We start from the raw sequence: 18702 nt of genomic DNA on the forward strand, positions 1-18702 counted from the left end.
TGACAGAGGACACAGAGGTGGGTGGTCAGTGTATGGGTGTGTGGTATGTCTCTGTTTACAAGCAGGAACATATCTCAGCTGGGGATAAACCACAGTGTCTCTCTTGCTCAAACCACAGTGACTAAGACTATTCAACCACATTCCATGTGTATAGATACAATATTTACGCAAATGCCTGAGTGGGTGTGTACTCTACGGAAGTGCATTATGTACTTATCTTAATGTTGCTATTGTTCTTCAGGATTCCTCTGCAGCCACTTGCATCACTCCCCTCTCATTTTCTTGCTGTAATTTTCTGCAGACTGTCCCCTGCAGATGTCCCAGATCTTTCTCTCCTCACTCTCTGTGCTGTGGATTGTTCCCAGCACAGATGCTGGTTGTTTTCTCTGCTGTCCTGGCCTCGCTGGGTTCTGGATCTGGGAGGCCGGAGGCTCATTGAGTGTTTGGGTAATATTTCTGCACCCCAGAGTGCAGACCATTTGGACAACACCTGATACAGCCGTATCTGTCTCCAAGTCTTGCTTTCTGTACCATGCGTTGCGCAAATCTGCAAATGATGTTAGATTGGACAGCGTTGACAAGGACACTTCCAAGTAGAAAACGCATCCAGATTTTAACAGTCTGCTGTGGTTTAACACTCATGCTTATCTTTCATCAAAATCATTTTTAAAGCAAGAAAAGGTTTCTTTGAATCTGACCTGACCGCCCCCTCAGAGCATAAACAATCTTGTGTCTGATCACCAACATCCTGAATCCTCAGGGAGGCCTGGCATGCTTAACCATGTGTGTTGGTTGTGTATACGTGCTGTCCCGCTTTCTGTTTTTGTGGTGTCTTTTTGCTGGGTCCAGAGGGGTTTTCCTAGAAGTGCAGACCTCCCTAAAGGAGTCAAAGATCGAGTCCTGAGAGAGAAGACGAGAGGTGAACGAGGGACAGCGAGGGGTTCTGAGAGCAGGAAGGAGATTAAATAAACAGAGGTGGTGACGGCTGGCTGTCATAACCAACAGTCCATTGGGCAAAGTTGTGGCAAGCACCAAGGCCCACAGCTGATAGTGCAGAGTGCTAATGGACGAGTTTGAAAGGATGGTGCGTAAGTAGATTGGAAGGTGAGTGACGCGGTTTGTATGAGTGGCTGATTAAAGTTAATGGTGCAAAGCGAAGCTGCTAATGAAGTGCACTTTGACGAAATAGCTGTAGATATGCATGCCACAGGGCTGTCTCTGAGAGGAACCTCATCCCACAAACAGCTTGTAGAGATTATTCACACAGTGTCAGGCAGAGATTATATAGACACCTTGTGATGAATGAGTTCTACATACTTTCCCTCGCAGCAGCGTGCCCTGTAAATCTGTGTCAGTCTAGTCAGCGTGGACCTCCTGAAAAAGTCCAATGGGAGAGCGCTGGTAATATTTCTTTTTTATGGCCATAGACTCTTAATCAGTCTGTTATCACGGATAGCAAACACACAGCTGACTTCTCCTCCCTCCTGCAGTCTCTGTTGCTCACTGTGGGTTCATTTTTATACCTGATACTTCAGATTTGCTTCTTAAAAAATGTCCATTATCTAAGTGAAGAATAAACACCACGTGAAAAGTAAGTATAGTCCAGCCTCTGGTGGGTATGAAAAATTGTGCACCAACAGCTGGAACAGATACAGTTACGCTACAGTGAGTCAGCATTCCGAGGACGCAGTTTTCTACGGATGAAATGATCAGCGATATAAAGAGAGGCTTCTACAGAAGAGTATGTGCATAGTTGGGTTGACTAATCAGATTTTTCTCACTGTGAATTACACTCTAGGGTCTACTGAAGCTGGCAGGCTGTTAAATGTGGTGCCTTGGAGGAAACAGGTTAAAAGTTTACTGGAAGATGACGTTTGATCCGCAGATGTTAAGACAGCAGCCTCTAATGGCTCTGGAAAGCACAGCTGACAGATAACGTCAGCATGCAAACATACTGTGACGTTGGTAACATGCTAATTTTACACAAACATTTTTACAACGTTCACATCTTTGTTTAAAAAGAATGAAGGTTAAAGTAAAGTTCAGCTGGTGGTAATGTTATTAATTGATTTTACAGATATTTTACAGCTCTCAAGATATGTGCTGTCATTCCAAAAAGAATGGTCCTGTCTCAGCAAGAGCGAAGGACATGACTGCTCCCCAAAAGTGAAGCTGGTTGCAGTATAGATCATAAATTCTCCCTCCTCCTCTGTTGGCAGATGGGACATGGACCAAACAAAAAAAAAACTACTGATGTTTGTCCAAGTGTTAATTTTTGGTTTTTCATTAGTTATTTGATGTAAAAAAAAAACAACAACTTGTAATTACTTTACTTTATTTAATTACTTTATTAGACAGGGACAGTGCATATCAATAACATTTCTGAAAATATGCCAGAGTTAGCCACAGAGGTGGTGAAGTATATCACTGAGACTTACTACCATTGATCCATCCCCCAATCGCTACTGTGCATGGACTCTGGCTCTACATGTGCAAAATGGCATCTTTCATCTGATATGTTGGCTTCATTTATGGGTCGTTGGAGAAAGTGGAGATGCAATATATAATTGTATACACTGTTTATGGTTCTTCCCCATAGCACAGATGCAGGCAATTGTGTAGTAATTTTATCCCGTCCTGCACATGTTTTTTGCTTGCGATGCACTATCGATGTCCCTCATTTCCCTGAAAGTTTCTGCTTTCACTCTCGCCTTATCTGAGGGGCCACTACCAAAAGTAGTTCTCTTATGTTTGAAAAGTTCCCCATCATTTGTAAGTGAGCTTTGGAGCTTTTTAAAAATGTCTTCTTTATCTTCCCACCTTGTTATTTGTTACCTTATCTTACATCTTCCAGTTTCCACCACCAGTCTGCCATTTTATGTGGAAAGATCTTTACCACGGTCGCCACTAACGTGACATAGATGTGAACTCAAGGAGGAATAAGTATTGAAGCACTTGTGCAAATTAACTTCAAATTCACAGCCAGAAAAATGTGGAAATTGAAGCTGGAGTGTGACTCGATTAGAGATAAAGTGTGTGTGTGTGTGTGTGTGTGTGTGTGTGTGTGTGTGTGTGTGTGTGTGTGTGTGTGTGTGTGTGTGTGTGTGTGTGTGTGTGTGTGTGTGTGTGTGTGTGTGTGTGTGTGTGTGTGTGTGTGTGTGTGTTGTTCAAAGCGATGAAACACACTCTTGGCCCGGAGAGATATATTGTTTCAGTAGTGTCGGGAAGTCTTAAATTCAAACCAGCCTCTAAAACAAGCCACACACACTGGCAATAACTGTAGTGGCGAGTAACACAGCATTTCCACATTATCAGAGACTCATTCTGAGTAATTCAAACTTAGAGTTAATATGATTACTCATTTTTCTAAATGCAGGCCTCTTGGATGATTCAATATATATTATTTTATTATTCCCACTAGACGTTACTGTTGGTCCATGTTAATACCTGTTTTTTTCTAATTGTACACTGATGTTGTTTTAATAAAGTGTGTATATATGAAACTCAGCAATTTCAGTGGAGTCACATAAATCCAGGCCTCCAGCCTCCACTGCCACAGCCATAGATGAAACAAATTAATTTTCTGTAACTCAAGCCACTGGATTGTTTTCTCTCCTTTGGTCCCAGCAAATGGACATATGCAGTTAGCTTGACATGAGGTCAAAAACATTTGGATTCGGATTGTAGTCTGGGATTTCTTTTGTTTGAGGTGGAATACAGCGATGCAGGGGTGTGAAGATGGAGGGAGGGGTTCTCAGGTGGAGACATGAAGACTTGGATTAGCGTTTGGCTGTGGATGGTGAAACATAAAATAAGATGAAGTGAACAGACTGCGGGTGATGTGGGCCTGGTGCCATATTGATGTAAAGGTAAAGTGCGGGGCGTTGCCAAGGTTACGGAGCCCAGAGAGGCCCTCCATGTATCTGAGCCAGAGGTACTGGAGCCAGACATGTTGTCGGATCCCTCTCTGAAACATATGGTGGCAATCTTTACAGAAAGGGAAGAGAGGGGGGAAATGGAAGTGAAAGGACATGAGGCAGAAGAAGACGGGGATTTAGGAGGTAAAAGGATACAGAGGAGGGGGGTGGAAGGTAAGATTGAAGAGAAAAATGGGGAGAAGGGGGTAAAAGGTAACTCTCTTCCAAGAAGACGTCTGTTTTACATCCAAAAAACTGTTCTGAATTTACCAGCAAGAAGAAGATGAGCTCTATGAAACATTTTGCTGCACAGATCATAAAAAGTAAATTATGTGTGTCTATGCAAACCGATTCTGCAGTGAAAGGTGTATATTGATGTACATATTCTGTATTTATCATTTCATTTTTATTCTATTCCCTTTTATATATTTGACCTCACTGCTGTAACAACAGAATTTCCCTGGAGTGTGGATAAATAAAGTCTTATCATATCAAATCTTAAAAATCCCCCATGTCAGTGTCACAACTGCTGATCTTTATTGGGTTAGGATACTCCGGCTTTTCATTCAATTTTCAAATCATACTATTCACATACTATGCAGATCTCTAATGCGAATAAAAGCATTAGTACCATTTTGGGTTACATGACACTGTATACAGCTACAGTTTTGCAGAGAGGGTCTCTTGATTCAGCTGGAGCCGGTCTACACACCACACCCAGCTCAGCTTGGCTCTCACACATGAAATCAGTCATCAAGCTGTCACATTAGCGAGCACGCAGCATAGCTTAGCCCACATTAATTAGGTGATGTAATGTACAGCATAGGAACCTCAAGCCTACAGCCATTAAGCTGCACTAAAACTATTCAGACTGTATAATTTGACGTCATTCATGTTTCTCCATTAGACTCGGATTCCTCCTTCATGAGGCTAAAGTAAAAAAAAATCAATGTGTGCCAGTTAACCACTGATTTGTCTCCAGTTTAATCAATAAAACTGGATAAAAGCGAACGAAGACGATAAGTCTGAAGGCATGAAATGATATAGTATGACGCAGTGCTGTTATATGCAGTCATGTAGGTTCTTTATATGTGATGTTTTCTCACTTAACTGGAATTCAGTTTGGTGTTACGCACACATACAGTATGCTTTATGGAGAATTAGGCAGAGCTGCAGACAGATGTCGTAAGCTCTCGCAGGGTTGTAAAAACATGCAGCAGAATGCTGCTCTGGGTTGTGTCGGCGTGTTTTCCGAGAGCTGCGACAACGGGCACATCAAAGACCAACACTCCTGGGAGGAAGACATGTTGCTCTGCTGCAGTTTGGCTGTTTCGTTTGAAGTTGGAGAGTCAGCCGTCAGGTAGAAAGCCAGAGAGTGTGTGTGTGTGTGTGTGTGTGTGTGGAGAGGGAGGACATTTGGCAGAATAAACTTAGGATGAGAAAAGTTCACAACTTTAGTTAATGCAGTAAAACCACTGCTGACTTTTTACATATTATGTAAATGTTCGCCATCATGTTAATGCTGCTGGGTCAAGAACCGGCTGCAATGATCTGGACAACTCACAGAGGAAGTGAGAAGTTATCGTTGGGTTGTTTTTATATTGACTCTAAAAACTTTTAAATTACAAATAACTTTATGTGTAAATAATTTGTCAGTGGAAAAAAGCTTTTTCAAAGAAGCTATACTTACATGACCTCTAGAGGAATTTGCATTTCAGTTTTTTTTTTGATCATGTTCAAAGTCATGAGTTCCCCCGAAAACTGAGGCGCTCTCTCAAATCGTTTCTGTCACTGCTGATCAGAGCAGGAGTCAAATTAAACTCACATCTACCACAGAGTCATTTGACGTGATTGTAATCATTCCCATTGCAAACAAAAGCCAGATGTGTTTTTTGACCAGTGGAAAGAGGCTTAATAGTGATGAACCTTAACAATAATCATCACCTCTGCAGTTTCCCTCATCTTTTCAGTATCTTCCAGCTCATTGTTCTCATTTTCAGACCCTCATCTTTATTGTTTTGGTTCACTAACTGTGCTCATCACTGTCTTTTCCACCAGGCAGCTGTTTTCAGTGACACACTGACTGTACTGTAATAGTTTTATTTACAGTGGATGTATTGTTTTCCAATCTTTAAATGAAAAAATCTATATTTTCTCAAATAACAATGTATCAAATATCAATGTGAAAAGGGTAGTAGTAGTGTAGTAGTGATGAACACATAGACAATTATCACCTGAATGTGTAGCTCATTGTTTAGCTGTCTGACAAAATGATTTGGTTCACTCTCTCTGCTTTCATACTGTAACAGGAAGCTGTTTTCAAAAAATTCCCCTGTACACAACCTGACAGACATAGTTAGAGACAAGCTAGTAAACACAGTGGAGCATTAAACAGAGACAGATATTTCTCTTCAGTAGCTGGTGGAGACCAAAGAGCCACAGGCAACCGTGTAAAATAGATTTCATTTGGCAAGTGGACAGAAACATGACTCCAAGTGAATTGTAATGTTCCTCCAACTACTGAAATATAAAAAAAACTACTGTTTGCTAACAAGTCGCCAATTTAAAAGGTAATGATATGTCATGGTTATGCTCACAGCTCGTTTCCATTGCAAAAAAATTGTCATAGCAGGTGTATTTTCTTGCATTTGTCTGTTTGTTTTTCCAATTTTCCAGTTTCCAGTGACTTTCTAAAATGTATAAAATTGTAAGATATAAACTACTTTCAAATAATAATATCATGATCAGCACACACGCACACACACACACACACACACACACACACACACACACACACACACACACACACACACACACACACACACACACACACACACACCCACAAGGAGAGATCCAGCTCCTTTATCCACCACTGAGCTCCTGTGTAATCAGGCCTCCCAGGCAGAGGCTTACTGGACAAGAGGAAGACTAATGCTGGCTAGAGATCTGGAATCAGAAAGAAGCTTCCAAGATGCGTCCTGAGGGCTCGGAGCTGGGGGTCCTCGGTGGGGGTATGCACCTGTACATGTGTCAGAGGGAAACATCCAAAGTCCTGGAGTAATGAAGTGATTTCTGAGAACCACATGAGGAAATTGCCTAACGCATCCAGCATTACTTTTTGGGGGAGTAAGGGGCACTGATTCTATGCAGAAGGAATGTGTGACTCAGATGCTCTGACACACACACAGACATATGTACAAAATAGACACAATTACAACTGCATGCCTGCACACTACAGTGGGTGAGGGCAAACTTGTGCACACTTTCACACAGCTGTCTCTGGAGGAAGAATATCTGGTAACAGCAGGTGGCCACATCGCTGACAAACTTGGGTCACTAATGTTTGTGAAAATTGGACCACATCAGAGTTCTGAGAAAAGCAAACGCAACCAAGCTGGTTTAACCTTTCGAATGTAACCTCAGGGATTGATTGACACCTAAAGGGAATTTTGGGAGTCCGCAGCTCATTGAATCTGCATTTGCGAGGAACTCAAAGCACCCAGAGCCGGAGGTAATATCTAAGCAGACATGTGTAGAACGTGCAAACTCCACAAAGATAGATCTGAGCCACTTTTGAGAAAGGTTCATCCATGAGTTAACGCTGTGTTAGGATTGGCTCCACCACCCCTGGTGACCCTGAACAGGATAAGTGAGTATTAAATAATGGATGGACTCAACACAGACACTGTGACAGCTGTGATGCCAGAAGTGAAATCTGACCATATGCTGGATTCAGACTTTGACTGTTTCATGCCAGAGGAATTTAGGCACGCCTTTGCTTGGCTCAAGTCAAATTGTTGGCTTCGTTGTCCTTTTCTTTCTGATTGTGAAAAACTGAGTCATAGACCTCTCACCTTTTCATGTTTTTGTGGTCAGGCTTTCTGATAAAGCATATTTCTTTCTTTCTGGTATTTTTACTTGTCCTTTTTTGTTTATCCACGCACCAATGTTGTGCACAGATAATTCTTTGAGCAACACAAAGGGGCTGGAGCCAATCACAGCTGATATTGGGCAAGAGCTGGTTTACACCCCGGACAGGTGGCCGGCCTGGTCAATTTAGAGTCTCATAAATGTCTACGTCTACGTAAATGGATGAAGCTGGAGATCCAATACCCCTGCTGACGTGGGGACCACCATGCCACTGTACGCAGTTTAAAAAAGACTTAAATTATGGATTAGGTGGGAAAATTGTTCTCTTACTCATTGGTTCCTGGTGCAGCGAACACATTATTGTGTAGAGTCAGTTTTGACCCAGTGACCTTTTTGTGTACTGAATATTTACCAATATCAAAATATGCGTCAGAAATAAATCTATTCCAGCACCAAACACATATTGTATAGGCACGTGTGTGAACACAATAAGTCACAGATGGAGAAGACACAAGCTGTTTACAGACATATACTGGAAAATGTATGGCGTTTACCTTTCACCTATGGAGAATGTAGCAGGAGATTGTCCGAGTCTGTCACTTTCACAATCTCATGTCAGTTCTTATTGCCAAATCTCTCGTTGACATCTTCGACACCTCTTTTTAATCATGGAATAATTGTTCTGAACAAGAGTGAGGTGAAATATCTGTGTCACCTCGTGAGGATTATTTGAAAATAATATTTGATTTGAGTAAGTTATGAGTCTCATAATGAAAAACGAACTAATTTGCCTTGAATTTTCTCAAAACATCTGCAGTCAAATTTTTCTTTGCATGTCTGAAAGCAGTTATGCATTTTTCCTGTAGGTCCACTGTCCTACATACAGTATCTCCAACTGAATTCAAACCTCTCCTGTAAAAATAGATCCTACCAAGTTTGGCCCTTCGGTGGTAAACCACACTGCAGCAGGCATTATCCTCTTTCAGTCAATGAGCAGACAGACAGGTGCGTAGTGATACCATACTGTAGTTGGAACTTGTACCTGCTAACGCGGACGGTTGGCAGGGTTTGGAGAACTCGTCACTATCATTTATAGCGACCGTGTTTGAGCATCAAAGCATTGCCTGCATTATTGAACCTGGGCCCAGCAGCAAGAGGAGAAGTTGTGCATGCCGCACATGACACCATCCTGGAGCTGTACTGTCTGTTTACTGCCGTCGAATCAATCCACCTGGATACAATATCACACCAGTGACACCGGATTTAAAATCAGCCCCTGAATTCCAGCCACTGATCTGCTGATGTATTTGTGACGTGTGCAGCACAGATGCTTGTATTATGCATTAATACAAAACAGTCTTCTTTTCTCCTTTTTTCATGGGATGACTCACAAAGGAGTTAAGAAAGTTCTGTTCCTGTGCCTCACCCCAAGTCCAGTGCCCCTCCTCTCATTCAGACTCTTATGGTTGCCATTACACTCATGACACACACACATACGGAGGAGATGAGGAAAATGGGTGTGTCTGACGCTCTTTATTACGCAGGCATGGACCTTGGATTCCCCTCAGTGATGGGGGATTTGTGATTATTGATGACCCACTTCCACCCGGGTCAGATCGGGGTTTGGTGGGCCGAGCTGACTAAAGCCCCAGAGGAGGGCGATCCAAGAGTGACTCGGAGGATTAGAATGCCTTCACTGAATCTGTCGGCCTGCAGACTGTGTTGACTGGCATCCCTCTGCCTTAGAGCGTCTGCAGCAGCTGAGCATGCTGCGGCAGTGAAGCGTGAGTGTGTCTCTGCGTCTGTCAATGAGCACAGGAACTCTGGTGTGTGATTCGGATCGGCGTCTGCTGAAAATGAACGCAGTCATCATTTAGACCTCATAAACATACAGTGGGCCTTTAAAACACTAATTCATTCTGGAGAATGTCCACACAATTGGTTTCGGACTTTCACATATGAACAATGAAGCAGGAGATTCTCTGTTCAGATCAACACAAGAATCTCAAGAGCATCCAGGTAGGGGTGGCAGGCGGAGGCAAGATGTAACATATTTTGGTCACAATTTAGTAAACAGCACATCAACACCGGCATTGGACTGTCCACTCACTTGAGGTGAATCCTCTGGAGGATCTCCTGCTGTGTTCTCACATCAGTTTATTTGGACCTTCTCCTGAGTTTTTACTCTGGGGCTGGAAGGAGAAACTCCCCAGAAAGCCGAGAGCCTCATACTCAGACATTTGCATTCTGACATACAGCCCCTCCTGAGAATGTTAGGAGATTATTCAGGAGTTCAGTGCATGTCTGAAGGCAGCTTTGGTGTGGGACCTTCACATTTTATTGTAGTAATTATAATAATGTACATTAAAGAACCTGGCATGGCTGCTTCTGAGTTTGTAACATAGCTCAGAGATGAGTGCTTTGGGTATTTAAATGATCTGTGACTTCTTTTACCCACAGAAAAGTACTTAACCACTTAACAGCTCACATCTGACATCAATGTATCATAGTTTGAGGAAGAGCAAGTTTCTGGTTTGAGAAAGTTTCTGGATCATCACGAGAAAGTCATAAATGTTTGACAAATAGGAACAATATACAGGAACATCTGAAAAGCTGGTTGGACATGATTTTTATTTTATCTCTCTGGCATCTGTGACTTATTTAGAATAAAAGTGGTTCATGTTGGGTAACACTGGCACAGAGGAAACATCTCCCTACAGACTGTGTGTACTACAGTGTTCAAATAGACATCTAGTCATATGTACGGTGGTAAAGTTGAGATTATATATTCAGCCCTTTTTAACTCCAGAGAAGTTTTTTGTGTTGAGCGCCTTGGTTAATGTAAATGGCAGGAGCATTCCTAATACATGACATGCATGTTTTTAGTGTGGGAGGAAATGTGAACGGATGGAGACCGTTCAGATTCACTTCAACAAAGCCCCATTTGGCCCCGATAGAGTTCAAACAAGGATCTCAATGTGAGGCAACAGGACCAAACAGAGAATGCAGAGGTTTTGCGATCAAGTCAGGGCTAATTTGACTCCGTTTTTTTTAGTATCTAGGGACTTGACAACACAGATTTTTTCCCAGTTTCACAATTACCCTGCTTTCCAAACACAGTTGTGGAAACATGTGCAGCAGCAGCTTTTGGTGAGGAACACCGTCACTGCTGTTGCGAAATGTCTTAGGACATTTGGTGATGGCAGCACAGTGGAAGGAGAATGTGCAACTAAACATCCTACTCTGGAATGTCTCATTTGTGTCCTAAGACTTCCTCTCTGAGGTTTTATGTTCTTCTTTCCCTGTGACTCACACTAAAACAACAAATAGTCTCCTCAATTTCCCAACACAAAAACACTGAGGATATAAACCAAATCAAAGCATGGGAACTCGAATGCTGGCTTATTGTGTGTTCAGGTCAAATGTAATGACAGGATGGAGTTCTGCTCATTGTCAGCTTTACTCAGTGCTGCATCTAAGTGCAATTTGTAATTCTTTCAGTGTTGTAATTGTGCAGTTAACACTGACACAAATGGGAACTGGTTGTGTTATGTGCTATTTCACTCATCCAGCCATAATCCACAGTTTCAGCCTCAAAGGGATTGTGTCACCATTTGTGATTTTATAAACTCTCCCCTGACAACCACTCCAGGCCTGTGAGCTATAATGAGAATCATTGATCATTGTACAGTTAGAATTATGACTGTACTGAGCAGCATTGTCGATTCTGAATCAGCACATTGACAGCTCTTCACTTTCCTGCCTGTGGGAAGATGACAAAGCAGGAGCAAAGTGTGTCTGTGCTGCCTGACGTTATGATGGGGATGACATACATAAGCACATGAACACACACACACACATTTGCACAAACACACTCACCAAGTCTTCCTTGGGGTACGGGAATAAAAATATAGTTTAAAGGCCTGTAAACATCAATGGTGATGCAAATGAAGAGCACAAAATAGCAAGTAATTAAATAAAATAAATACAGGTTGAAAAACATTTAAATGCAAATTAATCACATGAAAAAAAACATTTTGGTCGTAAAGACATTAAAAAAACATCTAAATGGTGCAGCAAGACACACTTGTATGGAGAAATTCAGTCCAGCATCATTTCTGGAAAACATCTTTCTCAAGTGTCCAACTGAAGCCTGCAAGTGCCTCCTGCAGGAACACAGAGCTAAAGCTGCACACATACACAAACGTGAACACACACACATGCACAAATACACCCCCCCAAATCAATTCTTGATGGGAAAAATACAGAATACCGGTGCAGAGAAAAAAAGTCTTGCCTGAAAGCATTTTTTTTCTTTTTCTGATTCGCTCACTATATAGTTCTCTATAGAAGTCTCTATATAGTGAAGTAGGGGTTAGTGAAGGAGCACGTGATCTCGGACACAGCCTTTTGTATCAGACTGGACAGACGAGGAAGTTCTTCTTCTTTAACTACTATGGCTTCAAAGTGGGACGCTGTTAACAACACAAATTCTGATTGGATAGATGAGTGGGACACTCTTTGAAAAATGGACAATTTGTCCAAATATAAAATAATAAATAAAAGCCACAATATCGCTCGTAGAAGTTCCATTACTGAAATGTAAGCTAGCACTGACAGGTTCTAAAAACTTGTCAAAAAATTGCATAACTGAATTAGGTTCTGGAAAACCTCATTCCCAACCTGCTTCTCAAGTATCAAGTGCCCACAAACAACCCACTGAAACCCTAACACTGAAAAACACATCACTCATTCCTAACTGAACTGAATTAAAGTGAATTATAGACTTATTGGCAGTGAGGAGTATGACAGTGACAGATGGTTGAGCCAGGCTCCTTTTTCTGCTGCAGAAAATCCATTTGCTGCTTTGGACTTGATTTACCAAAGATCCACATGAATGTTGCTACAGGTCTGTAAAGAAAGGATTTGGGGAGGTGACTCTAAAGTCTCTACATACAGACCTGAGAATCATGCCCATTGGTTAAATCCAGCTCCTGTCAGAAACAAAAAATATGTGCTTCATAAATGATTGTCTGTTTTGTCTTGACAGGTTTGGTAAATGCAGTAACTTCATAAATATGCAGCAGTAAGAATGTATGATTTTATTTACACCACAGATGTAGTGTGAGCAGATGCGAGAGATAAATAAAGGCATTTGAACTAAGATCTTTGTTACATTGTTTACATTTGATCTGGTTAGTTTTGGTTTAACATTATAATTTAGCTGTATCTATCTATACTTGACATTGATTAATTTGTAGACAAGCGTACGTCTGACGTCAGCGTGTTGTCAATTTGGCTATTGTATTCACTGTACTAGTGCACTAGTATTTCTGTTTGAACTGAGAAAATTAATGAACAGGTTACCTTTAATAATTCCGTTGCCCCTATCATAGCATTATGGTTTTACTAGCAGCACAATGAATATCTTTGTTGCTCATACATTTTGTCGTCGGAGACAAAGACTAAGCAATTGTGCAAGCTGCTTCTTTTTCTTCTTCTGTTGTCCAATGCTGCCTCAGCTTCCTGCAATTGGTCAGAAAGTCTGTCAATTCACTTTTGATTTAGGCAGAGACCACATCTTTTGGTTGGGCTAATATTTGGTCTGTTGCTACAGACCGTGATCGTGATTGGAGACACCTTTCACATTTATTATTTTGGTACGGACTAAACTGAAAACAATGTAGATTTGAAAAAGACGAGATGGAGATAGAAACGGACCTGAAAAGATAAGAGTTACTGAAAAACTTGACAAGCTTGCATGTCGCTGTTGCCAAACTCTACTACTTAACAAGTTAGCAGCTAAGTGGATAGAATAAGGTGAGGAGACAGGTATGCTAATCTTTCATAACGTTTATGATAAAAATGCTATGTAAACTATAAAATGGTACATTCCTCAGACAACAGACTATTGTGGTGCTGGCGGGTGTGAACTAAAGTGATTTGGTGTGAGACATCAAACTCACGAGCTGAAAAGGAATCCCACTCCAGCCCTGCTCCCATAGCTCAGGTTGTGACCTCCTCACCTTTGACCTCTGCCCTTTCAACCACTGGAGACCATCAGGATGTGAAGTTTGTATGAGAGTCGCATAAATCAGCAAACACATGTCACTAAACGTACATTCACCACTGAACACTTTCATATTTGTGAAGCAGCATTGACTCAGAGGCTGAGAGGTGGTGAGTATATCATCATCAGTGCCCGAAGATTTAATTAGACAAGTATAAGAAGCAAACACACTCACAATTTAGACACTTAATTGCCTGTCAACACATCAGCATTGGAAAATTAAGGGACTCCTTTTCATACTTGGCAAGAAAAATAAAGAGTCATGTAGACACCAAACAAACACCTGAAATAATAGGAGAGAGGAGCGCAGGATGGCACTGCTTTGGTCCACATCCAGAGCCACTTAGCGAGGGACGGCTGCAAAGACTGAACTGATTTTTAATTGAACGCAGCTTTTGTTTCATGTCACAAAGCAGCCACTGTGCTATCTCCACGCTCTCTCCCTCCGAGCTCTGTTCCGGCCTATCAGAGGTCCAGGCTGCCCATAAAGCCAGAGGTCGCTGGTTAATGGCTCAATAATGTGAGGATTGTTGTGGTGGGGCGGGGGGCAGCATGGGGCCTGAGCCAGTGGGTGATGCAGTGATCACTCACTGATTAGGAGACACAAAATGGGATCTTTGTGAGGAGACGAGAGGAGGAGATCATTCCTAATATGTTTTTTATCAGTCCTGGCTCTTCTCCATTGTTCCAGTTCTTGAGTGGCCTGGATGTTCTACAGATGTCAGGTTACTGACTGCCATTATGCAACTCATCACCACATACAAGAAAGTCTCTTTTCTTATTCTGGACTTCAGGATTGTTATCTTTCCCATTAGCCAGACCTGTGAATCTGTGTGTGTGTAGAATATGGTCACAGACCACACTGTACATACATAATAACAAGCACAGGTTAGTCCATGTCTAATGCTGCTTCCTGCACATCGCTCATAAACGAGGGTCAGGATGAGGGTGTGGGAGAGAAATTGGAAAGACTGCTGAGTTACAAGTTTCCTTTACACCCTGAAGCTGTATATCTCCTTCTCTGTTTATCCTCCAACTGTTCTCACTCACACACACACACACACACACACAGCTGACTGACCAAAACCCTGACTGTAATCTTCAAAGGTCATAAAGATGTGAGACTTTCCTCTGCAGGGCTCACACAGGCATCTCTTCAAAGGTTTCTAAGTGTGTGTGTGTGTCAGAAAGGCAGAGGTGCTGATATTTCCTCTCAGGGCCTGACCTCACACAATGACCACCAGCCACACGTAATGACTTCACTCCTCTGTAGCCTGTTAGGAAATGGCACATTACAGTAACTTGGACAACAAAAGTGTCCCTGGGCCAGTAGGTGGGAACTGTACAGTGTAACACATCCATGCACAAACACACGCACACAATCACACAAATAATACACAAAACAGATTACTTAGTGCGTTAACAATTACGTCTGATTCCTTTGAAAATATTTTGCCAGGCTCTGACTCTGAGTGCTGGATGCGGAAAGAAAAAGAGAGGAGGGAGGAAGGGAGAAGAAAAAGAGACAAAGCAAACAAGTTGGACTTCCCCTACCTTCTTCTGAAAAGCCACGACACTCTGCTCCATGTGATTTTTCTACTTATAACCATGTTTGACTCATTGCATCGCACATTCATAGGACATTTTGGCTTGTCCCATGATACACATTAACCATTACATCTAAATCACATTTCCTTAGGTATGTCTAAGCAGGGATATAAGTGCTCCTCTGTGACCCTGTGACCAGGGTGGTCATGAGTTATGATTTTACATACCTCTCTTCCCTCTCCAGCACTGGACATTAAGTTCACTGCTTTTGAAACAGAGCGGGTATTCTTTTCTAAATTGTTTGGTGTGACTCTTGGATGACTAGATAGGTATTCATCCTTGGGGACGCCAAGCCGTTTTGTGGGTGCTCATTTATGTAAGTGTGTTAGTTTTAGATTCAGCTAATTAAGAGTGCTATGTGGCGTCGTCATTAAATTAACAAAGGGCCAGTATATATTGGTCAGAAGACGGCCCGAGCTCAGACCTCAGACATTTCGAAATTGTAAAATCAAGCCAAGAGTGTTGTTTACTCCGTGAACCGACATTACTCCCAAACACATTTGCTCCCATCTTAAGGAACAGAAGAGGAATTGTAGAGAAAAAAATGGTGAAAGTAACAGAAGATGGCAGTTATTGATTTCACACAGAGACTACGTGGGAAAGATATCCTCAGCATTAACCTGTTATGGAGCAAATGTGCCGAGTGTCAATGTGAGAGTTGGATGTGGTTTAAAGTGCAGACCCCACAGAGAGAAATTGAGAAATAGAAGTGAAGAGCAAAGCAGGGGCCTTTTTCTTGTTTTTCTGTGAAATCCTGTAAAAACTGGGCAAGGAAAAAGAAAAGAAAACGTCTTGGCTATACCACTAAAGAATGAGCATAGGTGTCAGAAGGGGCTGTACGGCTGTTGTGGGGTTGGAGCATTATTTATGATGAGAACACTGGTCTTAAATATGACAACTTCTCCAGGAACACTTTTTACTGCCATGATGGAAAGAAGAAATATTCTTAATAATTGGACATTTTGGGAATATCATAGTGACAGCAAGTCTGCAATGGTCCAACACCTCAGAAGTACTGATTGTTTTTATCCACTTTGAATTCTTTATTGATGCAAAAAAACTTTTTGGGACAGCTAGCTTTCCCTGTTTAGAGTCTTTATGTAAGCAAAGAGACTTCTTCACATTTAGGAGACAGATATGATAATAGCAGTTTTCTTTCAGAAAGAATGAGGCACGCATACTTCTACATTTTTATTTTAACATGTATCCACTCTGCTTAAGACACACCTGGCGTCCACAAAACTCAGGGGCCACACTTTAGTCTAGACGGTCAGACGTCAGGCTCCTATCACATGACCCTCTTCTGGAAGAAAACAGCCAGCATTAACCTCAGCTACTGGTGTAGAATGCAACCTGAATAATCAATTACAAGCATTGCTGACCCTGTTGTCTTTGCTAACGGCTGTTGTGTAATTAAATTCTGCATTTTACAACGATACAACGGGTAAATGTAACATGTATAATGCATGCCTCTAATCTGTTAACATGGATGCTGAAATGAAAAAAAAAGGCAGTTCTGCAGCACACACAGGCCGCTTACGCAGCCATTGTGACCAGAGCACAAGATTAATGGGTGCTGTCATTAACAGACAATGAAATCTTATGTGAGTCACAGCAAGAAGGAAAATGTTTCATAATCATTTCCATAGATACAGAGGCAGAGTTTGGAGATCAACTTCCAGATGAAATTGGTCATTTTTTATACCCAATTAATATTAACCACTTGTTAATTTATTGTTTGCTGGTATTGCTGAATTGTTTGCTTATTTTTTGACACATTTAGCACTTTGCATGCTTAACTGCATTTTTAGCTTAGCATTTACAAATACCTGCAAATTTACCAGCTAACCGTAATAATTATTTGTGACAATTATTTATTTCTGTTTCAGAAAACTCATTAGAGCTTATTTCGATTTAATTTAGAATGAATGGACCTGTAAACTAAATGATTACAATGTATTCCCCAAAACAGTGCCTTTAACAATATAGCACATCGCTATAAAGGTTAACAGCTGTGCCAGGGTTATACTATTACTGATGCCTCTCAGTTTTATCTGATGAAAAATAGAAAGTATAATAGTTATTCTTAAATCAGCCCTTTGAGAAATTCTAATTCTGATCCAGAATCTTGAGTCAAACATGAGCTCTTCCAGTGGTAGTAATAATGTCAAATAATACAGCGTGTTCTGGTCATGTTTGGCAGGAAATAGACCAGCCAAGTTTAACCAGCAGCAGGTGGTATTCTCATTCAGAGAACTCGGTGGTTTGATTACCAAACTGCTAATTCAGGATCTCGGCCACATTGCACTTAGACTGAGTAAGACGGAAACACTTGCCAGGATAATTATGGGCATCCAAAGAATCTGCAGCTACAGTGTGTGTCGTGTGCAGCAGGCATGGAGTCAACTGTTTGCCATCAGTTATTTCTATGTAGGTCACAGGGTTTTTTATCAGGCCATCCAGGAGACACGCAGAGCTGGATCAGTCTGAAGCTGCACGGAAAGGAAAATACCTGCAACTCCACAACAAAAAAAACATTTCCCACTTTGGACTGGTTTAGAACTCTGTTTGTGTGTGTGTGTGTGTGTGTGTGTGTGTGTGTGTGTGTGTGTGTGTGTGTGTGCGCGTGTGTGCATGTGTGCGTGTTGTGTGTTCGGTGAGAGAGCCCCATATACGAAGAAACACATCAACTACCACATTGAAAAACACAAATGATGGATTTGCCATGTCCCTGTGAGGTTCTCCAAACTCATCCCTCTACGCACATTTCTCTTACTTTGTGTGTGTGTGTGTGTGTGTGTGTGTGTGTGTACCTGCGATGATGGAAAGAATGTAACAAACAATGCCCTTAAATAGCAATGACTGCACACATAGAAATACAGAAATACAGATTTTTTTTCCCCCAGTGAACCAGAGTGTCTGAGTGTCTGTGCATTTTGGAAGAGCAACATGGCTCCCAGTTCAGTCATACAGATCCAGGTGTGAGGCTTTGAGCTCCACTGAGAGCGTGGATGCACTGGGGTGTAAAGCATGAATAGAGGAACTGGTGGGATGATGAACTGGAGGAGTTCACTGTCATTAAATTGCATGTCAATTCACAATCAAAGTCTGTGTGTTTCAGTGTGTAGGTTGAGGTCGTTGTTGAAAATGATATTGGAAAGAAGTCTAATTGGATAAGTTTCGTATACAGAATAATTTGGCTTCATTTCTGGATGGGGGAGGAAGAGGAGCTACGTC

The 18702-nt window shown here is 41.7% G+C and overlaps 2 long non-coding RNA genes across 2 annotated transcripts in view; both read left to right on the forward strand.

The window, feature by feature from the left end:
- LOC109625508 (uncharacterized) overlaps positions 1-18702 on the forward strand; it is a 63833-nt gene that overhangs the window by 16448 nt on the left and 28683 nt on the right. The window lies entirely within an intron of this gene.
- On the forward strand, positions 13956-16657 carry LOC138407238 (uncharacterized). The gene is made up of 2 exons (XR_011240658.1): positions 13956-15190; positions 15317-16657. It is a non-coding gene; the product is annotated as an uncharacterized lncRNA (long non-coding RNA).

The sequence above is a fragment of the Paralichthys olivaceus genome, chromosome 3 (genome assembly GCF_024713975.1).
Source record: "Paralichthys olivaceus isolate ysfri-2021 chromosome 3, ASM2471397v2, whole genome shotgun sequence".
In the NCBI taxonomy this organism is placed as follows: Eukaryota; Metazoa; Chordata; class Actinopteri; order Pleuronectiformes; family Paralichthyidae; genus Paralichthys; species Paralichthys olivaceus.